Source organism: Adiantum capillus-veneris, chromosome 26, assembly GCF_014529385.1.
Source record: "Adiantum capillus-veneris isolate H3 chromosome 26, ASM1452938v2, whole genome shotgun sequence".
In the NCBI taxonomy this organism is placed as follows: domain Eukaryota; kingdom Viridiplantae; phylum Streptophyta; class Polypodiopsida; order Polypodiales; family Pteridaceae; genus Adiantum; species Adiantum capillus-veneris.
This window is the reverse complement of record NC_140956.1, coordinates 84,475,717-84,497,159: the sequence shown is the minus strand read 5'-3', so window position 1 is coordinate 84,497,159 and position 21,443 is coordinate 84,475,717.

Below are 21,443 nucleotides of genomic sequence, written 5' to 3'. Positions count from 1 at the left end.
TGTGTGTGTGTGTGTGTGTGTGCGTATGCGTGTGTGCGCGCGCGCTTGAGAGAGAGAGAAAGTGTGTGTGATCAAGCATTGCGGCGGCGGTGAGGCGATTTGAGCGCGACATTGGCGGCGGCCTCTTCTTCTTCGCAGCACAGGATCCTTCACGACGAAAGCATTGAGCGGTGAGTGACACACCATTGTTTCTTTGAGCTTGCTATGACTGTCTAGTTGTGTGCTTGCAGCCTCCCGAGGCTCGCACACAGTGCACAGGCAAGTTCCCAGCCTCCGACACGTGCGGCAAAGCGCACATTTTTGGCACCGTTGTCGGGGACTGCCTTGCACTAAGCTTGAAGGGCACTCATTGCTACCTCTGGAAGCCTTTCTTTCATTTGTTTTCTGGTTTTTGTTGAGTTATGTTAGATCTATCAAATGGCTGCAATGTGCAGGTTTTAGTAGGTTATTGTTAGCTCTGTCAAGTGCTGTAATGAACATGTGTTGTTAGATTTTCTAAGCTCTATAAGGTGCAGGTGTTGGTAGATGTGTTAGTTAGTGTTTAGTCCTGTAATGTGCAGTAGACAGTGAGCAGTACAGTAGATAGTGAGAAGGTTGATTGTGTGTAGTTTACTGTGGTAGACCGTGTGTGAGCAGAGGTAATTAGTGTCAGCAAAGATAATTAGTGTTAATTAGCTCTGTTAGTTGTAAGCAAGTTAGACAGAGCTCTTAGGAGCTGTTGTGTGTGCGCATGAGCTCAGCACCCACGCGCAGCATTATCCACAGAAAAGTTTCTTTCAAAAAGTTTTTTCTCTAAAAAATTTAAAAATAAATAAATAGATTCAAAAAAACTCACAAATTTGAGACCAAAAAGAAAATTCAAAACAAAAAAGAAAATTAAAAAAAAACTTATTTTAAAATGAAGGAATCGGAATTGGGATTGAGCTCAAGCCCAGGCCCAGTCCTCAGTCTTATGATATAATATACACACTACTATATATATATATATATAAGGACTAGGACCTCAAGTGAAGGGAGTGCAAGTGAGACAAGTTCATCAAGTCCTCCACCATCCCCTTCACACTCACCCTTTGGACTTACTAATTTTAAACTCCTCCTCGACTAGGAAAAGACTTTTTTTAGGATTTTGAGGGCTTTACGTGACCAAATTGGGGATTCTAAAGCATGGCACATCCCTCTAGCCAAGAAGCTCGTTTTTGAGCTATCATACACCATATTCTGTGGCTTGGTTAGAAAAAAGGACCAAAAATAGCAAAAAAATTGAGTTGTAAACACCTAAAAAACTAGGTGAGCTGCCTTCACGGGCACTCACCAACGCTTCTAGAGTGTTGAGGTCACATGCACCTCTACTCTGGTTGTGTGCTAGAGGAAGATTACATAGAGAGTATCTCCGTTTACGCGGTTACTCATTATTCCTTCACCTTAGGCTCTAGGCCCTGAGTGGGAACCCAAGGTAGTACCACTCAGGACCCACATATTGCGTCTAGTGACTCTTCCTCTGACTACGACATCATGGAAGGTTACCCGATGCCTAATCCTGATAGTTCAAACCAAGACATGCATGCCATGGGCCCACAGTCCGGGCCGAGCGTGCTTAGCCGCTTGAAGGAGACTTTTAGTAGAGCCACTCACTTCGAACATGGAGCTAGCGATGTGAATAAGGGAGGTGGGGAAGTAAATTCACCATTCATGACCAACATAGACCCCATGCTCCTGGAGAGTGTGCATGTGAATACTCCATTCATTGCACCCCTTGACTCTTTAGAGCTATTCCTTCCGAGGTTATATTACCTAATGGGAGAAGCCTTGCCGAACTATAAGAGGTTGAGCGATATATCATAGCGGCTAGGGCAAAGAAAATCGAGAGCCTACGCAAGGCTAAGCAAAGGAGAGTTTTAAAAGCGAAAGCCCCTATGTCAACATCCATGCTAGGCGAACAATTGAGTGCTCCTGAATTAGCAACCACTAAGTGTCAACCCATAGAAAGCCACATTGTATCTAGTTCAAGGGACACCCCTAGCACCTCAATCCTAGATGGAGCATTTCTAAATGAAAACAGTGAGTATGAACTACAAACAGAGACTTTAATCGACCTATACACAGGTCACACCTATCACTTGGGTTGGTTAGATGTCTTACAATCCACAACCGGAGTTACTAGCATAGAGGAGCAACAACAAAGAGTTTGTGATGTCATTCATAGGGTTATTGAGCTAGAGAGGAAGAACAAGGGGATCCACATGCCTTCAACAGGTCTCATGAGATTCTTGGATACAGGGAAGGCTAAGCAAACAACCTTATCACAAGTGGAGACTCCCTCGGTAAGCCCGAAGGATCCTCCATATGTTGTTTCGCCAGGGTCTCAGTACAATCTGAGCCCACAAGTGATAGCTTTACCTTTCCAAGTTTAGCTCATCTTTCTCTTGATGACGCCACGGCTACCATGCCTACCCCAGTGATGGGCATGACATTAAACACACCATGGATCTCATTTGTTAGTAAAGCACCGCTACATGGTAGCCCAATGCTTGCAACAGTACCTATAGGCGTGTATCAATCATATGCACCTATAGGTCCTAGTACTCATATAGCTCCTACCCCTCCCATTGTTTCAGCAACTTATGCTCCACGACCACAACATCTAAGATCTTATTTCAATGGGACCATACCAACTAGCGTTAGCATGTCACATCTGACGTGCTATGCCTAGGGCCACACATATGAACTTTTGGCCACCACATGGCACAACATCGTACCCAACTTGGAACCCAAGGGCTGCCTATATTCCAAGCCCAATGCCACCCCCCATTCCACATGCAACCCCAAGAGCTCATGCCCCCATCATACCCCCTCACTTAGGTGACTTGGCAACATTTGCTCAAGCTATCGGTCGATCTATCGCTGAAAATATATGTAACACGCCTGATAGAGAGCCTAGTAGTAAGGTAGTACAAATAGCCAAGCTCACACAAAAATTTAGCGGAGATGGGGATGTGAGAAAGCATATCAAAGTGTTTGAACAAGTATGTGATTCCCTAGGAAAACACAACCTGCATAAGAATAATGCTTTAAGCCTGACCTTAAGTGGAAAGGTTGGGGATTGGTATAGAACCCTAAGAATGGAAAAGAAAACGATTTACCCTACTCTTAGGAGACTGTTCTTGAAAGAGTACATACGAGAGGGAGCACTTTGGGGTGTAGCATCTTAGCTTCAGAAAGACCAACGAGAGGAAGGAGAGTTCGTGAGAGACTTTATTACTCGCTTAAAGCATTTGAATTCTCGTTGTAATCCAAATGAGCGCTTCAATAGTAACCAATTGCTTGATAGATTCATTAGGAGACTACGACATGAGGATATCTACAATGGCCTAGTCATTAGAGGTATCACCACTTTGGAAGCAGTCACCACCAATGCGATCCAATTAGACAACAATTTAATGATTCAAGGAGAAATAGTGTCTGTTGAGCCTAAATCTACTAGCTCGTAAGCATCAGGGCATGAGACAATGACCATAAAGCCTATTGCTAAAGAGCCAAAGATATCTGAGATGTTGTAGCAAATCTCACCAAGGCCATTCAAGAAATTCTTAGAGACAATCGTGCTCCACAAAACAATCATATGTATCCAAGAAGGGAGCAACAATGGTGCTCAATTTGCTATGGTCCGCATAGTACCAGTGAATGCTGTTGGGATTAGGGTTGCAGAGAAACACACAAAGCTTGGAGAAGACGAAGGAAGCTCAAGGCACGCAATAGAGAGTGTATAACTTAGTGTGCAATGGAAAGATAGATAGCCCTAGAGTGATGGGCGTATATACAATGCACGGGGGAAAAAACCTCCTAAAGAGGGAAAAAATGCCCCGGTGGTCCTAGTGTGTTCACACACATCACTACCACATGTATATGGTAACAAATCCCCCCTCGAGTGATGCAGTGAACGAGAGCTGGCACATGAGTAAAGGGAAGTGCCATGCCCTAAGGACATGATCAGTCCACAAAGGGGAGTAAGCCCAAAGCTTTGCGGAAAGCTTCAAGCTTCTCACGAGACAATGCCTTTGTGAAAAGGTCTGCAAGGTTGTCCTATGTTGGCACATAAGCCAAGCTGATCTCTCCTGCTGAGAGCCTCTCCCTGACATAGCGGTAATGCACCTCAATGTGCTTTGTGCGAGCATGAAAAATTGGGTTCCTCGCAACTGCCAATGCGCTCTAACTGTCAGTGTAGATAGTGTTGGCAGTGTCCTATCCAACACCCAAATCAACCATAAGGCGTCTGAGCCATACACACTCAACCGTAGCTGTGAAGAGTGCCCTGTACTCATCCTCACAACTCGAAGTGGCCATAGTAGGTTGCTTCTTGCTCAATCATGATATACATGAACTGCCAAGCATGAAACAAAAACCACTTGTGGACACTCTCGTGTCAAAACAACCAGCCCAATCTGAGTCCGAAAAAGCATGTAAGTCTGGCGGCAATGATCCCCCCTTGGGATAAAACAAGCCAAGATGTAAAGTGCCACTAAGGTAGCGGAAAATCCTCTTGACAACCTGCCAATGCTTAGACCATGGGCTATGCATAAATCTGCTGACCTGTGAGACTACAAACTGAATATCTGGCCTCGTGTCGCATACATAAATGAGGCAGCCAACAGCAGTTTGGTAAAGAGTGACATCAGCAAGATCGCCAGCATCATGTAGACTCAATTTCAAACCCGTTTCCATGGGAGTGGCAATAGGTTTGCAATCCTCAAGTCCAAACTTACATAGCAATGTCTCTATGTAACTTTTTTGACACAAGGCAATACCACCATCACACTGCTTAAACTGTATACCTAAGTAATGATGCAACAGCCCCAAATCTTTCATCTTGAAAGTAGCATTCAAATCAGCCTTAAATTCAGCAATATGTCTCTCATTTGGTCCAGTGATCAGCAAATCATCAACATAAAGAACCACAATGAGAAGAACATCACCCTCACGCTTTACATACAATGTGCTTTCTGTTGGACTGTTATGAAAGCCTTGTTTGACCAAATGAGTGTCAGCTTTCTCATACCAAGCACGAGGAGATTGCTTCAACCCATACAAAGCCTTGTTACATTTGCACACTTTGTCCTCTTGTCTTTTTATGACAAAACCGCGAGGTTGCGTTACATAAACTTCCTCAAATATGTCACCATTCAAGAAAGCAGTAACAATGTCTGATTGATGTACATACCAACCAAAATGAGCTGCCAATGCACATAGAAAACGCACAGTAGTCATACGACAAGTGGGAGCAAAAGTTTCTTCATAATCTATGCCTTTTTGTTGTGCATAACCCTTTGCAACAAGTCGAGCCTTATGGCGATCAATCTCACCATCCGGCTTGCGTTTCAACTTGTAAACCCACTTCATACCAATGGCCTTTTTGCCAGGAGGCAAATCACATAAATTCCATGTGTCATTTTCTATAAGTGCATCATATTCTGATTGCATGGCAGCCATCCAATTTTTTGAATTCTGTGCTTCATCAAAAGACAGAGGCTCCTCAACATCATGTAAACTAGACACAGCCAAAGCATAACAATATGCTGCATAAGATGCATGGCGAGAGCCTGAACGAGTACGACTAGACAAAGGTGCATTCAATTTACTATCACGCAAAGTGTGCACTAGCCATTTTGGCATACCTCTAGCCTGCTCATTTTCAGCCATTTCCTCATCAAGTACATCATGTACATCTGCATCAATAATAGGCTGATCTATAACATTTTCAGAAACCCCCATAGGCTGTACATTTGCCTCATTGGAACTTACATTCGTTTTTTCACCACCACTAAAAAGAGGCAACAAAGTGTCATAAATGTCCTGTGAGCTTACATTACTGTCTCTAGTACATGACAGCAAGGGCTAAACAGAATCTTCCATAAACACTACATCCCGTGAAACCAGAATACGTTTTGTTTGCGGATGATACAACTTGTAACCTTTGCTTTCAGCACTATAACCAACAAAAATACATTTGACAGCCTTATCATCCAATTTTCTACGCTGCACTTGTGGCACCAAAGCATATGCCAAACAGCCAAAAACACGCATGTGCTCAATAGAAGGCTTTCTATCATGCCATGCTTCATATGGAGTAATAGACTGCAAAGCTTTCGTAGGACACCTGTTAAGTACATAAGTGGCACACATGATGGCCTCAAGCCAAAAAGAATGCGGTAAAGCTTGACTTTTGACCATTCATCGTGCCATTTCCGTAAGTGACATGTTTTCCCTCTTAGCAACACCATTTTGTTGAGGTCTATAAGGCACTGTACATTGGTGTTTTATCCCACGACTAGCCAGAAATGCATTGAATTCATGAGACATATACTCCCCCCCTCGATCGGAACGGAGGGTGCCCATAGTTTCGAGACATTTTCAACCATAGCCAGAAATTGTTTGAAGCACATAAAAACTTCGGACTTCGCTTTAAGCGGAAATACCCATGCATGCCTGGAGTAATCATCAATGAAAGTCACGAGTATAGGTAATTGCCCCAAGGACGGAGTTTGCATGGGCCCACAAACATCACTATGCACAAGCTGTAACCTGCATGTGGCCCGAATTGAACCATCGTTTGGAAATTTAGAACGCTGCATTTTACCCAAAATACAGCCTTCACAAACATGTTTGACAGGTGCTTCAAGAGGCGGCAAAGAAGCAACCATATCAGATTTTTGCAAACGCAATAAACTGGCAAAATTCAGATGACCAAAACGCGCATGCCAAAGTTTTGCATTTGAAATAGCCCTTGAATCTGCAACAGCATTTGTAAAATTTTGTCCACACTTGTCATACAAAGTGAGCTTATACAGCCCACGGCACAAAAGGCCAGATACAACAATTTCATCACCAAAACTGAGATCATGAACTGTACATCTGTCATCCACAAATTTGACTACAAGTCCAAGTCTAGCAAGTGCGGATACAGACAAGAGATTCTTCTTGATCCCAAGTACATAAACTGCATCAACAAGTGTGAAAGAAATGCCATTAGCAGCAGTAAGCACAATCTTTCCAACTCCCTGGACTGGATAAGAGGCATTGTTGGCACAAGTGACTGAATTCCCATGAGGGACAAACTCGAGAGAGGTAAACAATTCACGATGTGAGGTAATGTGCTTTGTAGCACCACTGTCGAAATACCACACATGTGAATCTGCAGCAACTGACAAGCATGCATCATGGATAGCAGGATTGTAAGTGCACTCTACGGTAAAAGCCCATTCTGCATCAACATCAGCATCACAGTCTCCTTTCACAGAAGACTCAACAATGGCTGCATTTGTAGTGGAACCAGCATTTGCAGTGGAACCACCCTCTTTCTTCTTAGCCTCTTTGGCCTTCAACTTAGGACACGACTTGATCAAGTGATCATTAGCCTTGCAATAATGGCAACGCATCTTCTTTTTGCCCTTATCGCCAGAATTGCTAGACGAAGTGCTGTCAGCAGAACCATTAGGAACAGAAGTTTTGCCACTCGCAACAGAACCATAAGACGTTGCTGCATTGCTGTTATCACCCTTTCTTTGAGAAGCAATAAAAGCATGTTCAACTGCACGCTATCTAGTCCTATTTTTTCTGGAAAGCGACTCTTGCAACAGCAATGTGCATAATGCATCAAACTTGACAACTTCTGGATTTCCTTGGGTCATAAGTCTCCAAGTACTAGCAAAAGTCTGGTAAGAATCTGGTAAGGCATCAAGAACACTCTGCACAAGGGAACTATCTAAACTGACTTCACCTGCAGAAATAAGCTGCTCATTGATATCCTTGACACTAGCGAGAAAAGTGTCCATGTCATCTTCCTCATGCATAATCTTTGACTCCATCTGTTACGCAGCAAAGCAATTTTAGCCTCATTGCGACTTGCATAAAGACCAACCAAAATATCCCAAGCCTGTTTTGCAGATTTTGCTGAACGGATGTGAGGAACAATGGTGCGCTTCACAGACAACGCAATCAATGCATGAGCCTGCGCATCCTTAACATCCCAACGAGCTTGTTCTGCCGTAGGCAAAACAACTCTAACAACAGCAATCCTTGCAGCAAGACCTACAACATCCTCAACATAGCCTACATCCTCAAAACCAGGACGTACATCAATGCCCTGCACAATGTTCCAGACGCCCTTTAACACAAGAACATGTTGCATCATATAAGCCCACATAGGGTAGTTGTCCCCATCCAACATGTCCTCAGCAGCAAACATCTTGAACACATCTGTGTTGTTGTTGTAAGCTATGGTAAATGTTGCACCTGATGTGAAAACTGCCCAAAAATAGGAGTAACGGAGCGGGAACAACACGTGCTATATAGCACAAACCGTAGAAGACTATAAGGCACCTGTTATGCAGAAAACGGCACTGACAGAAATTCTGCACAAAATGATGAAATAGCCTATGCAGTACTGCCTGTAGTGGAAATGGAGGCTGAAATGAGCCCAAATCGAAAATCTGAGCAGACCAAGCTCTACGAGTTGACCCAAAGTATTTGTCGACCTGCGAACGCTCACTAAAGCTCACTGAAATCGGAGAAAGTGAGCAGGCGTGTACTGGAGTAGCTGCCGACTAAGCCTGGGAGGACGCAACCTGCTCTAATACCAATTGTTGGAATTAGAGTTGCAAAGAAACACACACAGCTTGGAGAAGACGAAGGAAGCTCAAGGCACGCAATAGAGAGTGTATAACTTAGTGTGCAATGGAAAGATAGATAGCCCTAGAGTGATGGGCGTATATACAATGCACGGGGGAGAAAACCTCCTAAAGAGGGAAAAAATGCCCCGGCGGTCCTAGTGTGTTCACACACATCACTACCACATGTATATGGTAACAAATGCCCTACGTTTAGAGTAAAATTTATTGGGAATTGTAATGCATGTGGAAGATATGATCATCAAGCCAAAGATTGCATAGTATTTAAACGTGCACAATGGCTAATAGACCAACCTTAGCATGGACAGACACACCTCGAGTGCCTGCATTGATGCCGGCCCCACCTCTTGAACAATTGTCACAACACATGGTCCCTAGGGCCCAAGATGTTGTGCAAACAACACCCTTACCACCTCCAGTGCTAGGACCGCAACCACCACATCCAAGAATCACATATGTAAATCAAGCCGGTTGTGAGTCATCTATTGTTGGTTTGGAAGGCTGTGAGGAAGATATATACCCTAATATTGCCTATGGGATTGATGCACTTGACATAAGTCCACAATACTACATGGAGGACTATTGGGGACAAGTCAAACCTGTCTATCAAGTAGCTGCTCTTGTTGCAAGCGTCCAAAATATCAATTACACTGCCAAGAGACCACCTCTGCAATGCTATGAGTGTGGAGGTCCACATTGTGTAGCCGAATGTCCTATTAGATTACAAAATTGCACAAATGGATGGAGCTAGGGAGGTGCCAATAAAGGAGGAATATTTAGATCCACCACCCAACCTAGATGAGAACTCTATTGTTGAAAAACTTGTTAACAAGTTGGGACAATACTTTAAAGGCGATGAATCCAATGCGGCCATACCACTCACTACCAAGGGATTAATTGTGAAGGGAATCTTTGATGGTGGCATTGGGGTTAGCATTGTGACTAAAAATTTCTGGGAAACTATGGAAAGACCTCACCTTGGGACTACAAACATAGTGGTAAAGATGGCCAATGGGACTATTGTTAAGCCTATTGGGATGCTAGAAGATCTCAAGGTCAAGGTCTTTGGACACAAAATAAGGAATACCTTCATTGTCATGGATTTTTCCAAGCACACTATGTCATCTGAATGATCTTAGGATGTCCTTTCATGAGAGAAGCAAAAATGGTGCATGAGTGGTCTAAAAACCATGTCTACTTGCAGTTCCAAGATTCTGTCATTCGAGTTGATCTTGTAACTAGGTGGTCGGGCACATACTCTAGGAAACATATTTATAATTGATCATAGATCTAACACACAATTCACTTGGCCCCATTGCAGTATTGTTACACGTGTAAAATGGACATTAATGTTGTGGAAGATTCCCCTTATATGGATATTCTACTTGGAATGATTGAATCTGACAATGTGGATTGGGTCCACCTAGAAGCAACCATAGATACTTGGGGAAATAGGGGGATGAGTTGGGTAACACCTGAGGGGGATGAAATGCCACCACTCATATCTTTAAATATGATAGGAGCAATGCATATAGCTTTTGATGACCTACAAGATGAAGACTTGACTGACATTGGAGCTAGTAGCATCTCAAAAGACTATAGCCCATACGATTCGGAGTTAGAATCATCAATTGAAATTGACTCTGAGGACAGAGAATCTAAGTTAAATCTTGGTGCAAATGTGGGGACGAACCATTCAAGGCCCAGTGGTACCCTAGATGACAATCTATCTGGAAGAGGAGAAGACACGAGTAGCAATTCATCGAGTGACTCTTCACTAGAGATCGGTCGTAATCGAAAATTAGACAAGAAGAGTAAGAGATTTAGGAGGCAACAATATCGAGCAAATGTGCATGTTATAATAAATGAAATGAAATCTATCGCAAAATGGCTTAATTATATGGGGGCATGTGATGCTCATCGAAAGCTGATAGATAATTGGGGTGAATACCTTCAAAGCGTCATGTGGTGTAGTCCACAACCCATCAACATCTCACAATTAAAGGCTACAAAGAATCCAAAGTTGAGTTGTACCATAAGGAGACGACAAAATCGAGAGCTAGCTCAACAACAAAAGGAGGCGGATGAGAAATCACAGTCCATAGAACAACAAGACCCCACAGACTTAAACCCTGCACCTGAACATGTCAAATCCTACACCACAGAGGAATGTAAGGTTGTCTATACAAAGGCCCAGAGAACACCTATTGATGGAAGCAATGGAGTCTATGATGGTCCCGCAATAGTTCAAAAAATACATTTAGCAAACCCAGGTGAGGAGTCCAAACTTGTCTTCATTGCCCCAAGATCTAACAGAGACTGAGGAGTATGTACTTAAAGAACTTCTCAAGGAATTCAATGATATATTTGCTTGGAAATATCATGATATGAAAGGTGTTCCACCTTCCATGGTGCAACACACAATTCTCATGAATAGCATGGCTAAACCAGTCCAACAACGACCCTATTTAATGAATCCTAATATGCAAAGATTATTCAAGAAGAGATTGAAAATCTTGTCAAATGTGGATTCATATACCCTATTGAGCACTTAGAATGGGTGTCTCCAACAGTGATTGTGCCAAAAAATAATAGGAAACTCAGAGTGTGTGTGGGTCTCAAGAAGGTCAATGCTTCCACTAGGAGAGACCATTACCCCTTGCCATATTCAGAACATGTGCTGGAAAGAGTTGTAGGAGGAAAGGAAGCTTATAGCTTTTTAGATGGGTACTCTGGCTACAATCAAATCACAATTGCACTAGAGGATCAAGCTAAAACGGCTTTTATAACTGAATTTGGAGTATTCGCATTTTGTGTTATGGCTTTTGGCTTAACCAATGCCCCTTCTACCTTCCAAAGATTAATAAACACTGCTTTTAGAAAATATTTGAGGGAGTTTTGTGAAGCTTTCTTAACTAACCTTTGTGTTTATTCCTCTTAGAAAGAACATCTATCATGTTTACGAAAAGTGTTTGAGAAGTACAGATTGTATCGCATCTCCTTATGTTAACCCTCACGGCTCACAGACACCTTATCACCTACGACAGACACCAAAGTATTTATTTGGTAGAGTCAGGGACCGGGCTTGTCGGTCCAATAGGAAAAGGGTAAGAGTGATCGCCGATGAGAGGCGCACTCTAACAGGAACATTCAAGGGTTAGTTGGCTAAGCATGGGCACCCAAGTGTGAATGGGCAAGCTCATATAAAAGTCACCTAAACCTAAAAATCACTCATTATCTCATTTGTGCAATTGAAGAGTGCTCTTGCTCCATCTCCATATTCTTCTTCTTCATCTCCTTGTGTGTGTGTGTGTGTGTGTGTGTGCGTGTATGCGTGAGAGAGAGAGAGAGAGAGTGTGTACTGCGATCGACCATTCCGAAGACGGCAAGGCAGCAGCGAAGCAGTTGAGCTCAGCGCAGCAGCGGCTCCTTCTTCTTCGCGACAAGGAATCCTCCACGACAGCAAGCCTAGAGCGTGAGTGACACACCATTGCCATCTTTGAGCTTACTATTTTAGGCCAGTTGTGTGCTTGGAGCCATTTGTGACTCGCACACAGTGTATTGGCAAGTCCCTTGCATTGACACGTGCGACAGACGCGCACATTTTTGGCACCGCTACCAGGGAAATGCCATACACTAAGCTTGAATGGCACTCTGTGCTTCTTTGTGGTGCAATTTCAATTGTAGGAAAGGTAGAGAAGGAAGGTGTGTGTGTTGAGAAGGAGTTTGTTTTGCTGCTGTGTATTGTTTTGTTAAAGGTACTGTGTTTTTTGTTGTTAATAAGGCGTTGAAAGGTACTATAGTAGATCCATAATGTTAGTTCTGTGTAAAGTACAGTAAGTAGTTCTGTTAGCTAAGGAGTTGCTCTAGTAGTGTGTTAGTGTGTAACAGTAGCTGTATTAGTTGTAGGTAGGTAGGTTAGGTGTGTGTGTGCTTGCGCACACAGTGCAACCGCAACGACCTTATCCAAAAAAAATTTAAAAAATTAAAACTTTAAAGGTAGGACCGAGATTGGAAATATCCCCCAGACCCAAGCCCACGCTCACGCTCAGGCTCAGTCGCCCTTTAAAATTACGTATTTTAGCCTCACACATAGCTAAAAATCGACCTTTCTGAGGACCAACGAAGCTTCAGGTAACCGAATGTTGTGCTGTAAAGCACACCACGATCCTCTAAGTGATATGCTTGTTTCAAGCTATCACACGTTCTAATCCAAAAACCGATCATTAAAAACATAAAAATGAGTGAAAACGGGGTGCAAAACGCCTAAAAAAGCAAGCGGTTAACCTTCGAGGTTATTCGTTGACGCTTATAGGGTGCCAAAGACACATGCATCTGCGCTCTGGTCGTGTGCTAGAGGCCGAGCAACTAGAGAGCATTTCGACTTACGCGAGTTCTCAATATCCACCTACCTTAGGTTTCGGGCCCTCGGCGCGGACCCAAGGTAGTACAAATCAAGACCCGCATATAGCGTTTAGTGACTCTTCCTCTGACTACAACGTCATGGAGGGTTTTCCAATACCTAATCCTGATAGATCAAGCCAAGACATGCATACCATGGGTCCACGGTCCTGGCCGAGCGTGCTTAGCCGCTTGAAGGAAACCTTTAGTAGAGCCACTCGCTCCGAACATGGAGCTAACAATGTAAGTGAGGGGGGCGGGGAAGTAAATTCATCATTCATGACCAACGTAGACCCTATGCTCTTAGAGAGTGTGCACGTGAATACTCCATTCATTGCACCCCCTGACTCTTCAAAGTTATTTTCCTCCGAGGTTATATTACCTGATGGTAGAAGCCTTGCCGAAGTGTAAGAGGTTGAGCGATATATCATCGCGGCTAGGGAAAAGGAAATTGAGAGCTTATGCAAGGTAGAGCAACGAAAAGAGTTAAAAGAGAAAGCCCCTATGTCAATATCTTTGCTACGAGAGCAATCAAGTGCTCCTGAATTAGCGACCACTAAGGGTCAACCCATAGAGAGCCACATTGCATCTAGTTCAAAGGACACCCCTAGCACCTCAATCCTAGATGGAGCGTTCTTAAATGAGAGCTGGGAGTACGAACTACAAACGGAAACTCTAACCGACCTATACACAAGTCACACCTATCATGTGGGTTGGTTAGATGTCCTACAATCCACAATGGGTGCTACTAGTGTGGAGGATCAACAACAAAGAGTTTGTGAGGCCATCCATAGAGTCATTGAGCTAGAGAGATAGAACAAGGGGATCCACATGCCTTCAACGGGTCTCATGAGATTCTTGGATACAGGGAAGGCTAAACAACCAACCTTATCACAAATGGAGACTCCCTCTGTAAGTCCGATGGATCCCCATATGTTGTTTCGCCAGGGGTCTCAGTGCAATCTGAGCCTACAAGTGATAGCTTTACTTTTCCAAGTCTAGCTCATCTTTCTCTTGATGACACCACGGCTACCATGCCTACCCCAGTGATGGGCATGTCAAGAAACACGCCATGGACCTCATTTGTTAGTAAAGCACCACTACATGGTAGCTCAATGCCTGCAATAGTACCTACAAGTGTGTACCAATCGTATGCACCTATGGGTCATCGCACTCATGTAGCCCCTACCCCTCCCATTGTTTCAACAACCTATGCTCCACAACCACAAGACCCAAGCTCTTATTTCCATGGGACCATACTGGCTAGCATTAGCATGTCACATCCGATGTCTACTATGCCTAGGGCCACACATATGAAGTTTGGACCGCCACATGGCACAACACCGTACCAAACGTGGAACCCAAGGGCTTCCTATGCGCCAAGCCCAATGCCAATACCTACTCCATATGTAGTCTCTAGAGCGCCTTCACCCACGGGTCTTGCTCACTTAGGTGACTTGGCAACATTTGCTCAAGCTATCGGTCGATCTATTGCTGAGAATATGCGTAACACACCTGATAGAGAACCTAGAAGTAAGGCAGTACAAATAGCCAAGCTCACACAAAAATTTAGTGGAGACGGGGATGTGAGAAAGCTTATCAAAGTGTTTGAACAAATATGCGATTCTCTAGGAGAACACAATGAGCTGCATAAGAGTAATGCTTTAAGCCTAACCTTAAGTGGAAAGGCTGAGGATTGGTATAGAACCCTAAGGGTGGAAGAAAAAACAATTTACCCTACTCTTAGGAGACTGTTCTTGAAAGAATACATACGAAAGGGAGTGCTTTGTGGTGTAGCCTCTCAGCTCCACAAAGCCCAACGAGAGGAAGGAGAGTTGGTGAGAGACTTTATTAGTCGCTTGAAGCATTTGAATTCTTGTTGTAATCCAAATGAGCGCTTCAATAATAATCAATTGCTTGATAGATTCATTAGGGGATTACGACATGAGGATATCTACAATGGCCTAGTCATTAGAGGTATCACCACTTGAGAAGCAGTCACCACCAATGCGATCCAATTGGAGGATAATGGAATGATTCAAGGAGAAAGAGTGTCTATTGAGCCTAAATCTATTAGCTCGCAAGCGTCGGGGCATAGCCAATGACCCTAAAGCCTATTGCTAAGGAGCCAAAGATATCTGAGATTACCTTAGCATATCTCACCAAGGCCATTCAAGAGAGTCTTAGAGACAATCGTGCTCCGCAAAACAATCATATGTATCCAAGAAGGGAGCAACAATGGTGCTCAGTATGCTATGGACCGCATAGTACCAGTGAATGCCCTACTTTTAGAGTAAAATTTAATGGGAACTGCAATGCCTAAGGGAGGTATGGTCATCAAGCTAAGGATTGCATAGTATTTAAGTGCGTGATGCCCAATAGACCAACCTTAGAATGGACAAACACACCTCGAGTGCCTACATTGATGTCGACGCCACCTCTTGAACAAACGTCACAACACATGGTCCCTAGGGCCCAAAATGTTGTTCAAACAACACCCTTACCACCTTCAGTGCTAGAACCGCAACCACCATATCCAAGAATCACTCCTATGGATCAAGTGGGTTGTGAGTCATCCATTGCTTGTTTGGAAGGCTGTGAGGAAGATATACATCGTAATATTGCCTATGGGATTGATGCGATTGAAGAAAGTCCACAATACTATATGAAGGACTATTGGGGACAAGTCAAACCTGTCTATCAAGTAGGTGCTCTTGCCGCAAGAGGCCAAAAGCAATTACGCTGCCAAGAGACCGCCTCTTCAATGCTATGAGTGTGGAGGTCCACATCGTGTGGCCGAGTGTCCTATTAGGCTACAAAAGAATTCCGCACTAATGCAAACCAATCAAGCGAGCATGTCTACAATGTCGATACTCATGTGTAATCGACGTGGCATAGATCATTCAATTGCTCAATGTCCAAATAATCCAAATGCACCGAAGATCACGCCATTAAACTTGATTGAGGTTATCGAGGAGCCATCACAAAGTTTACCTGTGGTACCTGTAAACGTACTTACACGATCGATGCTCCAAAAAAAATAATTATATTCTTGAGGAAAGAGACACGGCATCAATTGCCCAATCTCAAAAGAAGAAGAAAACACGAAGGAAGAGATCGCAAAAAGCAGCAAAGTCAGACCCCAGTTCAAAGACCAACATAGGAACTGGTGACGATCCCGTATATATGAACGACGTTGAAGAAGATTCTGATTCAGGTGAAACCACGGAGACCAAAACGACCACTAAGATAGAAACCAACAAGGAAGATCTTCATGAGCCACAATGGCCAGGATCCAAGAAGAAGATAGGAACTTATCCAAACCTACAGAGGAGATCGAACGAGTCAAGCAATTAAGGAGTTTGGTAGAAGATACCCAAAGGGATCTAGAACCATCACCTAAGCAGATCTAGATTACAGACATCGTGCTCCCTACGCAACAACAACCTCACCAAGTCCATAGACCCTTAGCCATACCTAGTGTCATCCAAGAAGAAGGTGACTTAAAGTCATGGGAAAGTGGGCGTACTACCTTCTTGATGGAAAGAATGTTTACAGAGGGACTACCTGATCCTATCAATGAAATGGAGATCCCATCTTCCCCACATCAAGGGATTGAAGCCCAAAAGGTGCCGCTAAACATTGCCAAATTGATGGATTTCATGTCTTCAAAAGTTAGAACCACCATCATGTCCAAACTATATAAAGACCCTCAGCTCTTCGAGCTTTCCTCAATGGAGAACTGAAGTTTGGGCTGCCACAATTTGCACAGATGGATGGAGCTGGGGAGATGCCAATAGAGGAGGAACACTTAGATCCACAACCCAACCTAGATGAGAACCTTGTTATAGAAATACTTGTTAACAAGTTGGGACAATACTTTGAGGGTGATGAATCCAATGCGACCATACCAATCACTACTAAGGGATTAACTGTAAAGGAAATCCTTGATGGTGGAGTTGGGGTTAGCATTGTGACTAAAAATTGATGGTGGCGTTGGGGTTAGCATTGTGACTTAAAATTGATGGTGGCGTTGGGGTTAGCATTGTGACTAAAAATTGATGGGAAACTATGGGAAGACCTCACCTTGCGACCACAACCATAGTAGTGAAGATGGCCAATGGGTCTATTGTTAAACCTATTGGAATGCTAAAAGACCTCAAGATCAAGGTCTTTGGACATAAAATAAGAATTATCTTCATTCTTATGGATTTCTCCAAGCAGACTATGGCATCTGAGATGATCTTAGGATGTCCTTTCATGAGGGAAGCAAAAATGGTGCATGACTGGTTTAAAAACCATGTCTACTTGCAATTCCAAGGTTCTGTCATTTGAGTGGATCTGGTAACCGGTCGAGCACATCCTCTAGGAAACAGGTTTAAAATTGATCATAGATCTATAACTACAATTCACTCGGCCCCATTGCAGTATTGTTACACGTGTAAAGCGGACACTGATGTTGGGGAAGATTCTCCTTATATGGATGTACTACCTTGGATGACTAAGTTGGACAATGTGGATTGGGTCCACCTAGCAGCAACCATAGACACTTGGGGAAATAGGGGGACGACTTGGGTAACACCTGAGGGGGATGAAATGCCCGTACCCTTAAATATGCTAGAAGCAATGCATATAGCTTCTAACAAGACTCATCCTCATATAAAAAAGAAAACATACAAGTGGGTCCCTAAATCTTCTTTAGCGACCATGGTTGATGCTAAAAACAGAAGCCTTGTAAGAAACGTCCCACTCGCTCCAAGAAATGTAAGGAAACGTGGCGTTGGATTCCTAAATGACTATTAGAAGCCCAAGGCTACTATCAAGGAAATGATCAAATCTGGGTGCCAAAACGTAGATTGTGTTCTTACTTGTTAACTGACCCATGTGAGCCCAATCCCGTAGCTCCAAAACGAATCAACAATCGCGGAAAGAAAAAAATCACAGAATGCTACACACGCGCTCCTAAGCTAGTTTGGGTATCGAAGAAAGAACGATTTGTTCCACCTAGCTCAGGAAGGAGGGAGTCTCATGAAGCTTCTAGCTCCTCGTGTAATGCATCCATAGAGGTAAATGTGAGTGCGCGGATGCGGTGCGTGTGCAGAGAGTGAGAAGGAGAGAGAGAGAGAGAGAGAGAGAGAGAGAGAGAGAGAGAGAGAGAGAGAGAGAGAGAGAGAGAGAACGACACAGGATGTGGGGTGGAGCTCCCAAATCTCACTGTGTGAGCACCATGTGAGAATGTGAGTGAGAGCTCCTTATTCTTTGTATGTATAAAGAATAAGGAGATAAATGTGGGCAGCCGGACACTGGTCGGCGGACACGAGTAAAGCACGGTGAGGCACACCTCCTTTACCTAACATTCTCCCACTAAAGGCTGTGTGCCGATAAGTGGCAAGAAGGATAGCCCGCAACTAGTATATACAAGAGGTGAGAGAAGACGGCTCTCAACCTATGCCCAGTGGCTCACTCTGTAACCGCTCTAGTGTAGATGCAACATGCATACCACTACAGCTAGAGCTATGATGACACTCATGATGCAGGTATCGAGTGACAACCTGCATGGCTCCACAATGCACAATGTCAGTGTCAGTCATCGCACGACTGACAACTCCCACTGCAAATACACCAACCGCATAAGCAAGATCAGGTCTCGAGACCAAAAGGTCAAACATGAGAGACCAGAAAGCTGACGAAACATGCACTATGTATGCCAACCTATCCCTATAAGCAACCTCAGTGCCATATGCATCCTCATCAGGAACCATGTCAGCATCCTCTGGCAAAGGCATATCTGCTGAGAATGACTGCAAAACCAAAAAATCAGCACCATTACAATCACACACAGCTGTCTGAAGGACACTGTCACCCTCAAACGTATCAGATGCATCATAGAACAATGCATCGGTCTCTGGCTCAATCGATGTCATCTCAACTGATCACTGGCAAAGCTATGCATCCCCAGAGATACCACTGTTTGCGTGAACATCACCACAAGACAAATGCACAACCTGCTCTCCATGCAGCACATCCGCAAAAGAGACACGCCTCATCTCTCGCTCCAAACATGGCTGCAAATACACAGAGACTACACCACCTCGTGCGTCAAAAATATGCAAAGGGTATACCAGACCACTCCTAGCACCTCTCGCTATCAACAGTGATCCCTTATGCATATGAAATGACCGCTCTCCAAGCAGTACACAATGTCCACTACTCTGCAAACTGACGCACTGAAATGAGACTCTGACTAAGTCCTGGTACATAACGTACATCTCGTAGCGTAAGCAATGCACCGCTAGGTAAAGACATGCATACATCTCCAGCACCCTCTATGTCAAATGTTGAACCATCAGCAAACTGCACACAACCAAGTCTCCCATTAGAGAAAGAGCAAAACAAATAACGACGTGGTGTCACGTGAAAAACTGCATGCTCGTCTAGTAGAAAATGTGTAGACAATGTGCTATCCCAAGACACAAAGTAGTCTGAAGGCAAGCTAGACTCAAAAGTGACATGTCCGTCACATGCATACTCTCTAGCATCTGTCCTCATAGTAGCAACATGCATCTGCCTCTTCTGCTGCCTCATACGCCTGAAGCAACGACGCCTAATATGCCCATCATGGCCGCAGTGCCAACATGTCAGTCGCGATCGTGAACGAGAACCGCCTCTAACCCGAAGCATCTCCATGCCAAATCTATGGCAAACAATGCTCGAGATCACAAGACTCTCCCACCCGAGAGCAAACCACTGTCTCAAGCAAAGAAGGATACACAACTCCTCACTCTTGCGAGAGTGGATACAAAAACACAAAACTGTGTCCAAACTTACAAAACCTGTCAAAGTGAGAGTAAACACTCGATCACAAACTATGGCGAGAATCTGGGGAAAATTCGGCAGAGTTTCCCTTGAAAATTGAGCAAAAACTCAAGTACAATCTCTACCATAAACCATAACACTACTCACTGCCAACAATGAGTAGAAATGCCAAAATGGCTCCACATTTTCACATACAATGGCAATCCGCACTCAACGTACATCAACGGAGTGACCGTGCATAAGCAAGCGCCAAAAGAGTTGCAATCCGGAAACTTGATCAATGCGAAAACAATACTCTCAAGAGAGCTCACCGGCACTTGAAAGTGCTCGCCAAAATGCATGTATAATGGGCATCAACCATGCGCCATAACTATATGCAAACACATCACAAAGACCATGAATCCAAGCACAAAATCACTGCCAAAGTATCCTATGAAAACCAGTGAAAGAAGCTCCACCTGTGTGCTCCAAAAAAAAAAATTGCGTTTCTCAAGAGACCGCTTCGATGGTGTGTAAACGCCTCCGTACTTCGTTGCCCAAATCTACCAAAAAACCCTCAAACCACAAGCTTAACACAAGCTGCAATTGCATCTTCATCTCAGAATTTATGCACTCAACTTCAAGCACCTCTCATGCTTCCAAAAGTGCATCAAACTCGCACACAATGCGACAACAAAAAATCTGGAATTTCTGTATACAGTCAATCTGAGCTGAATATCGGCAAAAAGGTGAGAAATTTGCAAAACATTTCTTCTGCAAAGTTGTAGACCACGTCGAAACGAATGGGCATGGCGGATAGAATTCTCAGATCTGCATTCTACAAGGAGAAAAACGAATTTGAAAACAGTGCTGCTGCGCACACAGTTTTTAGGGCAGCACCTTCACTTACACACAATCTTCCACACTCCTCTCTGAGCTTCCACAAGAGCATACATCACTCTCAACTGAGCTCACAAGCTCCCATTGCATTCTCACAAAGCTTCCAAGCTTTCTTAATCTCTCCATCGTCGAGAGAGAGCGAGCTATCGCCTCGAAGCTCTCAACGCCGTCGTGCTCTCCGCGGTCACCATAGCTCTGATACCAATTGTGAGTGCGCGGATGCGGTGCGTGTGCGGAGAGTGAGAAGGAGAGAGAGAGAACAACACATGATGTGGGGTGGAGCTCCCAAATCTCACTGTGTGAGCACCGTGTGAGAATGTGAGTGAGAGCTACTTATTCTTTGTATGTATAAAGAATAAGGAGATAAATGTGGGCAGCCGGACACTGGCCGGCGGACACGAGTAAAGCACGGTGAGGCACACCGCCTTTACCTAACAGTAAAAGCTTCTCCACAGCCTCCACCTACAATAGTGGACCTCCATGAAGCTACAAAGGAATCCACACCTCCCAGTGTTCAAAAATCACCTGATGAACCACTTCAAGTTCGATCCTGGGAGAGTACCATACCACCCTTGCAACTCGACGAGGCACCTAAGGTAATAGAAAACTACTGGCAAAAATCCTCACCTATTACCAACTGGAACAATTGGTTTCAAAGGGTGGCGA